Raw genomic sequence first — 11,800 nt, 5'->3', positions numbered from 1 at the left:
ATCAACACATCACTAGACTCTGAAACTGACAGCATTTTCCCAAACAGATGACACATTGATTACAGTATGATAGACTGAAGTTGTCAGATAATTTTACACTGTAGTGTAAAACTAAAAGAGGCAATGTGCCAAGAGGTAGATACATGTTTTGAACGTAGAACTAGAGTTCGGCTAAGGCAGATTTGAGACAGGAACAGGAGAGAAATGTAGATCTACATACTTGCCTTCAAGACAAAAGCGTACAGCAAGGAAAGCAGAGAGACAGAGACAGACAAACCATCTTTGATACAGACCTTACAATACATGAATGCAAACAAATCTAGATCCAGACGCTTACCTTTCATTTCACCCCACGTCTGCTGCATGGACAGTATGAACAGGTCCCGATGTTGCTGGTTTGTGTAGTTTTTACTTCCATGGTTCCATAGATTCCAACTCCTCGCCAAGATTCAGGTTGATGAAATATTTCGGTTCCGAATCGGCAAGTTTTGATGCTGAACTGACCGCCATTTGATGATTTGTAAAGTGGGTGTCATGTCGACTGAAGTGCGCTCAGGGGCTGGAACTGGAAGTTCCTTGCGATCCGTTCGGAATAGATCCTGCTGTGCGGATGGGCCGAGACGGGTGCTATCAAGCTTGTGAGACGTACGGTTCGCATGCTACACGGTCGGTTTGTGGTCAGTTTCGGGCGGTCCGTCTCAAACGTACTGGCGAATCTGATCGTGTATCTTGGCATCAATGATCAAAGCAGACGACGCTTACGTCACGAATCTGTGCGTACACCACGTAATAACTAGGTTAATTTATGCACTCGCGTGAACAAGAAACTGTCGAGCTTCACAGATGTCGTCGTTGGGTAGTTTTGGGTTTGTTTTACTACCATAGGTGGATTTTTGAACTGTAAATGCACTCAGCTGCAACGAAAACGCAAAACGAAGGCTGTGAGCTGCACTGTGCCTTTAAGGGGGAGCTTCCAAATTTCTTTTCGGGACAATTTGACGACGCGAAGCGTTTAGTTGAAGACGCGAAGCGTTCAACCTCCTTGGGGGGGGGGGGGGGGGGGGGGGGTCCGACAAATGTTGATAAAAACAAGGAAAATGTATCAATCTGAGCCAAGAAACATCCCCCAATACACCTTCCAAAAAAGTAAATATATTAAGAAGAAAAATTTGAATCACAACAAGGACAATTGATCGATCTGGCGCAACCTGAGCAAACTAATTAGCCAACTTCTTTCCAAAATCGTCACTTAGAATACAAAGGCCGGCTCCTAAGTGGTCCGGAAATTCCGGAACCCCCCTCCGGATCCGCCCAGTGTGTGTGTGTGTGTGTGACCGATGACCTTCTCTAAATCCTAATTGTTGCGTTTGCATGGTAATAAAGTTTTAATACTGGATATGCCCATGAAAAAATATCATTTCTTGTTCATGGCATTGTGTGTGTGTGGCCAGGACCGTGACTTCTGCTTGCCTCGACGTCTTCAGAAAAGACACAAAATGCCAGCAGGCGTATGTTCTTGGAGCACTCAGTATGCCGTCATCTGCAAACAAATAAATACAAATTATTCAATTGTGTAAATAAAGAACAATCATTTTAATATTACAACAAAAAATTCATATAACCAGAGACATCCACTACACTATCTTTAAATAAAACTGCCGTAAAAAATTGAAATACTATAAAACTTACCCCCACTCAGATCTATTTGGGATTATTCAAGTTTCAACCATGAAACGATGCCGGTTTGGACAGATCTGCTAGTTTGCCGCTGAAACTGAAATCAAAGGCGATCTTCAGAACTATTTCTAATCTTGTATTTGTGATTAATATAAAATACTGATCTTCCCAATAGAAGCTGATGTGTATACACATGACCAGGACAAGGTATTTTGTTACAGGGCATTTACGCAGACGTCGCAGTTCAAAATATCGTTTTAGATCTGATTTTGTACAGCAGCCTGTGTGATTCAGAATCGTCTGCCCTTTTTCGGTTTAACATTTTATGGACGATTCCTATGAGACTGCTCAATCATAACTGATGACAAATTCAGAAACAGATGATGATTTCAAGTAGGCTACAGTAATGATTCGTTAAAAATGTCAAGCCACTCGTCGATCATTCACACTCAAAGAACCCAAGCCAAATCTGCTCTGGTTCCGAGCAGCTTTTTCCAACTGAGACCCTAATTGTTACGCATCTGCCGCGAAAAGATAGACCACAAACAAGCGGCACTGTACCATGCTTTCGTTTATGTTGCTAAACAGATTAAATGTGCATTGTAAATGGGCTTACAGCAAAGAAATGCATCCTTACTTACCACAAAAATACTGGTACCACATTCATCGCACTTGTGTCTTCTTACCAAAACCTATCGATATGTTTGTTTACGATATATTGGTAATTACTAACCGTTAACTATTTTACAAAAATCTGAAATGACTTTTAAGAATCAAAGAAAGATTTGCTAAAACGGTTGACTTCAGAAAATAAGCAATATTTTTCTGAACCATGAAATAAAAATCGAAAACTCCGTTTGATCTTTTATTTTGGTAGATTGATGACAACAGCCGGAACTGAAAGTACCAGAACCAAAAATTAAGGGCATTAATCAGGCAAACTAAGAAGATTGTCGTTCCTGGCGCGCACTTCACATGTCCGTCAAACAGTGTCCGAGTGAGAGAAATTTTTTTTTTTTTTCGCAGTTCGACAGTATATGAGGCCCTTCTTCATATCAAAGTGTAAAGGTTGCTGAACGATGTTTTTCCTTTTTGCTTGTTTAGTTACACTTTAATTGTCGTAACAGATTCCAAGGAAAGAGCACTCTTGTAATGGTTGGGTGATTTCCCTTGTCAAATGTGTCAACAATGGCGTCTTCCTGACGATCATTTTAGTCTGAAAAGGTAAGTGTCATTTTCCAGCTTAAGTTAACGTTGTCTGACAGGAAATAAAGCTTTCAATAGGACAAGTCAGTATCAGTGTACAAGTTGCTCTCAGCAGGACTGCAAATGAATCGATCGATGCGAGTCAAAAAGCCCTGACGAAGATCATGCTCGTACTTTGTTTAGAAGCAGTACTCAGTCAGATTATCTTGGACATATGTGTTGCCTGTTGGTGATCATTTCAAATATATGTCTCTAAAGTTGCGCTTTTACTTATAAGCTTATGCATGTGTTTCAAATTCCATTCATGTCACTGATCGAACACAGGGAACAGTAAACGTGCGAGAGTTCGAAGCAAAGCGCATTCATGTTTCAGGCAAATAGAGAGCTCTGAAAATTATGTCTTTTCTCATGATAGTAACCCAAAAGAGAAGAAATTATACTTATCCCTCTGAACAATGTCGAGGATATCAGTGTCTTGTGCATTTGTTGTGTGTGTGTGTGTGTGTGTGTGTGTGTGTGTGTGTGAGACTTGTATCACTGTGTGTGTGTGTCACTGTGTGCATGAGTGTGATTATGTGTGTGTGTGTGTGTGTGTGTGTATTATGCTTGTGATATAATCACATATATAAATTGTATTTTTGTATACACGTGAAAAAAAGAGTACAAACTATGTACTGTTGTGTGCGTGAACGTTGTGTGCCAGCTGTAAAAACTCAAGTGAGCTTTTCCTGATTATGATTGAAGTTTGCTACAAATAACTCATTAACTGTAAGGGAGATTGATTAATATATAGTGTATTCTTTTCAAGCATTTGTCTTTATTTTCAGGCTATGGAAGTTTTACATTCAAAACAACAAGCGGCCGGCCAGGCTGCTCGTTCAACTTCAAGAAGTGCACATCGAGGCAGGATAGGGAGAGGAATTAGCAGAGGTGTGAGCTAATGCAGAGGCAAGGACTGGTCCAAGTCTTCTCAAACTGAAATTGGTTTGCTGGGCAAGGGGAAGGCTGATCCGAATAACAATTTGAAGGTAAGTGAGGACTAGTAGTCTAGTTATACTTATAATATTAATAGATACTTTCTCTGTGTGCAGGAGTTAAAAGAAAAAGACTTATGATGTTAGAGCCAAGGGTAATTTTGTGAATTCCAATACTGGCAATAGAGTGCTATCACAGAAAATGAAGAAATTACATTCATCCAACTGAACAATGTCAAGAAAGTCAGTGCGTGTTGTGTATTTGTTATGTGTGGATGTGTGTGTGTTTTAGGAATGTAAAATAAGTAAAATTGTGTGTAAGTGGGGGTGTAAATTAGTGGTCTGGGTGGCCCAAAAAACAATTTGAAGGTGAATCAGGACTATAGTTATAAGTACTTTCTCTCACCGCTTCCCCCCCTCAACCCCCGCGCCTCCTCCAAACTCAATCATTCGAGTAAGTACCTTTTTATTCTGCAAGATTTGTGAGGTCGAAGACTTTGTTACAGGGTATACTAAATAATGACTAACGGTGAGGTTTTTAGGTCTCAGTCACAAATTACATTACCGGTGCTTTTTTTTTCATTCTACTTCTAGGGAATGTGTTTATTTTCTGGTTTCAAAAAATATTGAAAAAGAATGAAAATTCAGCGTCAGCATCCTGATTTTGTCAAGATATTTTGTGCAGTTAAATTTCAGTACCCACAACCTTTTAGTGTCTTATAAAGGGAAATAAATGAACAGTCCTCACAATTGGGGTGGCCTGTACCGTGAACCCCCCCTTTTAAAAACCTTTACAATTCAAGATCTCCCCTATATTTAGACCTTGCTTTTAAGATTTTCTGGTCATAACCTATGCAAATTCATCTTCATTTTAAGACTTCCTGCTTTTTAATACCTGATTTTATCAGATTTTGGGAGATCGTAAAAGCGGGTTCCACTGTAATATGAATTCTGTTTTAGCTACACCTGTATGCTGTTTGTAAAGAAGGATATTTTACAGATTGAGGGGATCATTTCTGCCTCCATAATGATCGTTATGATCTGACACATTGGCTAACAGATTCCATGATCATGCTGTTATGTAGGAAGTCATAATAATGATGTGTAGGTTTTTGAATTGTGTCTGCTTTGCAGTTCAAATAGATGTCTGCCTTCCTGTTCAATTTTTTTTTAAACAAGACAATCCCTGAAGCACATTTTCCAACCACATGTCAAACAGCAGTTCTGCTTAGCTTGAAACATCAGTATTGAATAATTATATCAAATTGACCTTTTTGCGGTTGAGCACTTGACAGATGCTGCTACAATACCTCTTGTAGAGAAAATATTTAGAGATACAGTGGAGCCCTTTTAAGATATATATTATATATATATATATATATATATACAGCAAACTCAATCAAAGAAAAGCAGAATGTCTTAGAATAGAGGTTATAAACAGGAATCTGAGAAAGTAGTGTCTTTTAAGACAAATGTTGTGTTTTTTTAAAGGGGGGGGGTGGGGCAAAGTTAGGGTTTCACTGTACAATGCAATGGTAAACTGGGCACTCATTCCAAGTAGCTAAAGATGTGTGACACTTTTGCTTGTCAGGAGCACTAGAACAGGTCACATTTTCACACTTCTCAGTGTGTCAGAATGCTAAAAATCTGGAAAGCCAATGCCCACAAGTATATCCCATCCCCCCCTCTCCCACCCACCACCACCTTTTACTCACACTTGCAATCCATTACGTACATGAATAGATTACAAACACTCTTCTGTAACTCTTTATTTTCACACTTTTTCTTGCATTTGGTTAATTTTTTCAACCCTTTTCGAAGTTTGAATTAAGTGTCTTCACTGATGGGTGATTTTCTGTTTATGCTCCAGGACTTCAAGGCACTGGTGCTTGATGACAGCAGGCTCCTACTGGCCCACACACAAAGAAGAGATTGAAGATGCCCTGGTCCTGGAAGAAGAAGAGGGAAAGATCAATAAAGCCAAACGATACGCATCATTCAGAGTTATATTGAGGAAAGATATTGGCTATTCGGGTGAAGGTGTAAGAGTTGCCATGTGCAGTTGCTGTGTATGGGTCATAGGAATGACATTATAGATCCAACTGGCCAGTACACTGACTTTCTTCCTTGTTGCCTGCATTGGAGTACATTGTGGTGTTAAACAAAGTGCGTTTCTGTGTGGGTTGGTTTACACATGCTCTGTCACATTCCATATTAGACGGCCAGCTGAGACTACAAAATAGTGCATGTTTGTACATTAAAAAAACAATTAAAAGGAATTCTAACCAGAACCAATCGATACATAAATGTTATTTGTATTTTTGACCAAAATATGACATTTTACACACACCTTGACAGTCCTTGTTCACCTTGAGGAACACTGACTGTCTCAATCTGTGTAAAATGTCATAATTTGGTCAAAAATACAAATAATGTATATTGTTTTTTGCTTTTTTAATGTACTGTAATCTACCTTGTAAGCGCCGTTAGTACCTAGTAAACGCCCACCCCCAACATTTGGATCAGTGTTTGAACATATGTAGTGTGTGTGTTTTTTTTTTAATTATGTGCACAGTTCTGCACCTTGTAGAGACATTTTCATTCTAGAGAACGCTGACAGACAGCTATATATTTATTTATTTCATACTCTCGGCACTGGAGTATCTCTGGATAGCCCCTCAAAAAGAAGACAAGGGAGGGTCTTCTGAAGTTGAAGAGGTCTGCTTTCAGTGATTTACAGGGAGCATGTGAAACGACCAGTGTTTGATAACACCATTTCCCTCTGAAAGATTTTAGCTTTCTAAAATAAACTTACCCCTTTCTTCGTCACATCAATGTCTTGGATCAGTATCAATGACTGACAGAATGACTATTCATTTCGTGTTTTTTAGGATGTGTGTACATTCACTCTCACTGAATGAATTTTTGTGTTTGGTTTTTAGTGTTTTTTCTTTCTGTTTAGACACTTGCATATCAAGCGAAAGATACATACAGGGTGACTATTTGTGCATGGAAACAGCTGACATGAGCATTAAAGTCTGGGGAAGAGTCCTGAAAGTGTATTGATTAATGCGTTGAATTCACAGGTCTAGTAAAACTTGTGCAAAACAAATATATACATGTGTTGAAAAGTGCTCGAATTCCAAGAATAGTTTCATGTGTAGCACCTTTGAACTGTGCAGGGGATGTGTGCCTGTGGATTTGAGATCTACATGGAATAAAATAGACACTGTTCTTGACAATTGAGTATGTTTTTGTGTGCGCATGTTGTTTGCTTTATTGATAATAATTGACTTTTGGTCAAGATGTAACCATAAATTTCTGTAGCAAAGATGCAATGATAAAAATAGACAGAATATGATCAAATAATAAGACACTGGGCTGCAAATTGCTTTTAATTGTCATTGTATTTATCTGTAAACTGATCATGATTTCCATGGCATGATTAATGCAGTGGAACCTCCCTTCTATGACCCCCCAATTTAAAACTCCCTTCTTTTTAAGACCTTGTTTTCTCACATTTTCTGTTCATAACCTCTGTAAAATTACCCCCATTTTAAGACTCGTTCTTTTTTTAGACTCGATTTTATCAGATTGTTTGAGGTCATAAAAGGGGGGTGCCACTGTAGTAATAATGCATCTTCAGAAATTGAACACAGGTGCTGCAGTTTTTTTTATCAATCAATCAATCAATGAGGCTTATATCGCGCATATTCCGTGGGTACAGTTCTAGGCGCTCTGCAGTGATGCCGTATGAGATGAAATTTTATACGGCCAGTAATTGCAGCCATTTCGGCGCATATTTACCTTTCACGGCCTATTATTCCAAGTCACACGGGTATAGGTAGACAATTATTAACTGTGCCTAAGCAATTTTGCCAGGAAAGACCCTTTTGTCAATCGTGGGATCTTTAACGTGCACACCCAATGTAGTGTAGTGGGATCGAACTCACGCTGACAGCGGCCAACTGAATACAAATCCAGCGCGCTACCAACTGAGCTACATCCCCATAACCATGAAGAAGAAAAATACTGTTTCAAAACTTTGACAGTGTCTTATCCTCAAACGTACACCTTTTTAAAGAATCCATAACTTTTAATCACTCAACAAAATTGCCTGCAGCTCAAGTGAACCAGAAATGGGGAACAATTGGCCACACTCAAAGAATCGGTTCTTGGCAACTTTTCTGTCGGTCGCGCAGCCTGAGAGAGACATGACAGAGATAGTTACTCAAGATAAAAGATAAGCTTGACTTACATCAGAATTATGAACATTTAAACTCACCTTGAGCTTTGTCCGAAATATTTTAAACCATTATTGCAAGAATGTTTGATGTCCGGGTGCTTTTCCCCTGAAAATTCAAAAAAAATAGTTTTAGTAATTATAGCAACATATAAACCACTAAGTGTAAACCAAAGGCTGGCCAATTACATACAGTTCTACAGCAACATCAGTTCTGAACATGAAGCTTTCAACATGCACAGCGACACTTAAAAATGGCAGTTAAAAAAGAAAGGATGAATGAGATTCTGCCGCATTTAGTGTTTGCTTCAATAAACGCTGTCCGAGGAAGAATGTGTTCTTCGTTAAAAAGTTACCCTTTCACAAAGCCTTACAATAAGCTTCAATCATAGTTTTTCCTGCAAAATCACAACATTAAAAACTTTAGGCACAGAAAAACTCATACCGCTGACAATATAAAATGTCAGTTATAAATAACATTTTCTGTTGCACTACATCCAAAGACTGTGCTGACTGACCTTACTTTTTCCATCTCAAAACAATTTTTAGGGGGATTACCTACTCCACAGTGTCAGTCTCAGTCTCCAGTCCCATACAGTGCACCACAGGAGCTTGTACCCAACCGCCAGTTGATCATTATTTAGTCCTGCATGTACGCCCTTACTAGGCTAGCGAATGCGTAGTATGTAGTTGTAAGAAGACTGTAGGGATGAAGGAGTAAATAATGATCGACCGGCACTTTGATACAAGCTCCTGTGCAGTGCACAGACACACACACACAGTGACACTCACCGTGGCGTGTCCGTGTTCAAACCAAAACTGGACTCAATCGACCCTGCACACTAAACGTTCGTGCACTCGCTTGAATCGGATGCTTCATTCGCTCAACACACCAGCAGACACACAGACAAAACGGCAGCAACATTTGTCTAGGTCTGTCCAAAGTCTACACAACACTTGCTTTACTTACAAATCCCGGCAGCAGGAGAGAGCTCTGCGTCGTGAGTAGTCAGCGCACACCGCCACACGATGGTAACACTCATGCAGTTCAATCCAACTTTCCCACTGCTTGCCGCGTGTTGATAACTTTGCATTTTGTGCGTCGAGCATGACTTTCTCGTGATTCTGTGTCGTTCCCAGTCAGTCTGCTGCTTTCTTAACCACCTTGAGTCGATTTCTTACATCCCATCCGCCATTGTTTTGGGTCGTCATGAAAACGGCACGCTCGCGACGAAAACCAGTCTATGACGGCCAATTTTAATCTTCAAATGGTGGAGAGCAGTCGCCAATTTAATCATGTTTAATTAATTATTTAGCATACTTGTGGTGCTTTATTGAGCAAACCGGGCCAGGTGCGTCTTAATTAAGGTACACTAGATTCCCCAAATTCTTCAAATCGGCCGAATTCGACAAAAAAAACTCCAAAATGGCGGCGTGGACACTATATGTTTAAAGGTCATCCACATTGAAAAATGACGGTAGTTATTTTTTCCGAAATGTAGCAAAATGTAGCGAAATGTAGCGAAATGTAGCAAAAAGTAGCAAAATGTAGCGAAATGTAGCGAAAAGTAGCAAAATGTAGCGAAATGTAGCGAAATGGAACATGATAAAAACGAACTTTTCGAACATTTGGAGCTCCAACAATTTTCGTAGTTATCGATTCAGACTTTATCAAGTTGTAATACTGAACACTTGACTTTCATGCCCAGGTAAGTGATAAGGCTTAAATCCAAAGTGTAAAATATGGAGTTGACACATTGAAATCACAGAGAGAGACTGAGAGACCGATACTGTTTATTGTGTAGTTCAAAGGGATGGAAGTTGATTAGTCGTATATATACGATATATATCATATGTGACTCTGCATAAGACCATAAAAGTATGGCTTACAACTTGTCCCTATCACCGTTCCACTATATAGTAATAATTGATCAGAGTACATAATACATGCAGAGAGAGAGAGAGAGAGAGACAGAGAGAGAGAAAGAGACAGAGAGAGAGACAGAGACAGAGACAGAAACAGAGACAGAGAGAGGAAAGACAGAGAGAGACACAGACAGAGAGAGCGAAAGAGACAGAGAGACACAGACAGAGAGAGAGAAAGAGACAGAGAGAGACAGAGAGAGAGATTTAAACTCAGATTTAGAAGCACATTTTTTATTGACAAATCCAAAAATCACAAAAGGTAAGGATCATGATCCAAGAAATTACTGTGTGCTTGTGGTTTTGGCACATTGTTTCCGTTTAACTTGACCTGGCTTCTTGCCTTTATGTGTTGGTGCACGGGATGTTCTGCATCCGTCTGTGCTCCTGACTACTTGTTCGTCTGTCAGTACCAATGCAGACATGAACTTTTTGAAACGCTTGCTCCTTTTGCCCTGATCTTCAAACAACCAAATGTCCCGCGAGACAACAAATCTGTCAAACTGTGGCGTCAAAGAAAACTCCCTAACATTTATGAACGACCTTTTTACTTCGCGGTATTGTTGGCGAACAACCGCATGCAGTTTATTCACCAACTCAACAAGTTTGAGAGACTTCCAGCTAACAGCCTGTTTGAGCACATGGTTGATGCTCTCGCAGTTGTTTGTCCAGCGAACGTTTGCCAAGAGTAGGTTTTTCATTCCTGTGTATGCAGCAACATTCTGCAAAAGCAGTGGTGTCATTTTGTCCACATACTTCTGAACACCCGAGTCTGAGCGAGAAACCATGCATAAACTGTCTTCAGGTTCGACCTGGTCATCAGCCGACGCCAGGATTCCATTGCGCCCGAAAATCAAATTTTCGAAGTGCTGCCTTTGTGACTTCGGCAACCCACTTTGTCTTTCAATGACGCAGAGAAGTTTTTCTGCAGGTGAAGCGAACAACACATAAGCAGAGATCCGGGGAACGCCATCCCCATTGCTTTTCTCATCGCAGTTCTCATCGCAGTTTCCTCATCACTGCCAAGAACAGGTAACTTTTTACAATCTGCTAAAAGGCCTGCCAGATGCTGGAAAAAGACACTGAATGTGGCAGTGTCACTATTCCCGTGTAAAAATAAAGGCCCGCAAAATAGAGGATGGTCTCCCGTCTTGCGGTTCATTAACCTTTGCCGGATGCCGCTTTTGACTACACACTCCCGACGATGCGGGTTTGTCTGAACCCATACATTTGAAAGAGGGTTTTTACCGTTTATTCCTCTAACGACGATGCGGGTTTGTCTGAACCCATACATTTGAAAGAGGGTTTTTACCGTTTATTTCTCTAACGACGGGGTGGGTTCAGGAAAACCCACAGCGCTACTTCAGTGGTTGCATCGAGTTTCTCCCTTCACCGACATCTTGCAGGGGAGGGAGAGGGGGAGGGAGAGACTGAGAGAGACTGAGAGACTAAGAAAGAGAGAGAGAGAGAGAGAGAGAGACTAAGAAAGAGAGAGAGAGACTAAGAAAGAGAGAGAGAGAGAGAGACTAAGAAAGAGAGAGAGAGAGACTAAGAAAGAGAGAGAGAGAGACTAAGAAAGAGAGAGAGAGAGTCTAAGAAAGAGTGAGAGACTAAGAAAGAGAGAGAGAGAGAGACTAAGAAAGAGAGAGAGCCGGGAGACTAAGAAAGAGAGAGAGAGAGAGACTAAGAAAGAGAGAGAGACTAAGAAAGAGAGAGAGAGAGACTAAGAAAGAGAGAGAGACTAAGAAAGAGAGAGAGAGAGACTAAGAAAGAGAGA

At 40.2% G+C, this 11,800-nt stretch overlaps 1 protein-coding gene and 1 long non-coding RNA gene across 2 annotated transcripts in view; one reads left to right on the top strand and one right to left on the bottom strand.

The window, feature by feature from the left end:
- Nucleotides 1-11,800, bottom strand: part of LOC138948259 (uncharacterized) — a 486,513-nt gene that overhangs the window by 355,566 nt on the left and 119,147 nt on the right. The window lies entirely within an intron of this gene.
- Nucleotides 2,816-7,099, top strand: LOC138948265 (uncharacterized). The gene is made up of 3 exons (XR_011449948.1): nt 2,816-2,901; nt 3,711-3,911; nt 5,728-7,099. It is a non-coding gene; the product is annotated as an uncharacterized lncRNA (long non-coding RNA).

This window comes from Littorina saxatilis, linkage group LG15, assembly GCF_037325665.1.
Source record: "Littorina saxatilis isolate snail1 linkage group LG15, US_GU_Lsax_2.0, whole genome shotgun sequence".
In the NCBI taxonomy this organism is placed as follows: domain Eukaryota; kingdom Metazoa; phylum Mollusca; class Gastropoda; order Littorinimorpha; family Littorinidae; genus Littorina; species Littorina saxatilis.
This window is presented reverse-complemented; position numbering and strand designations above follow the sequence as displayed.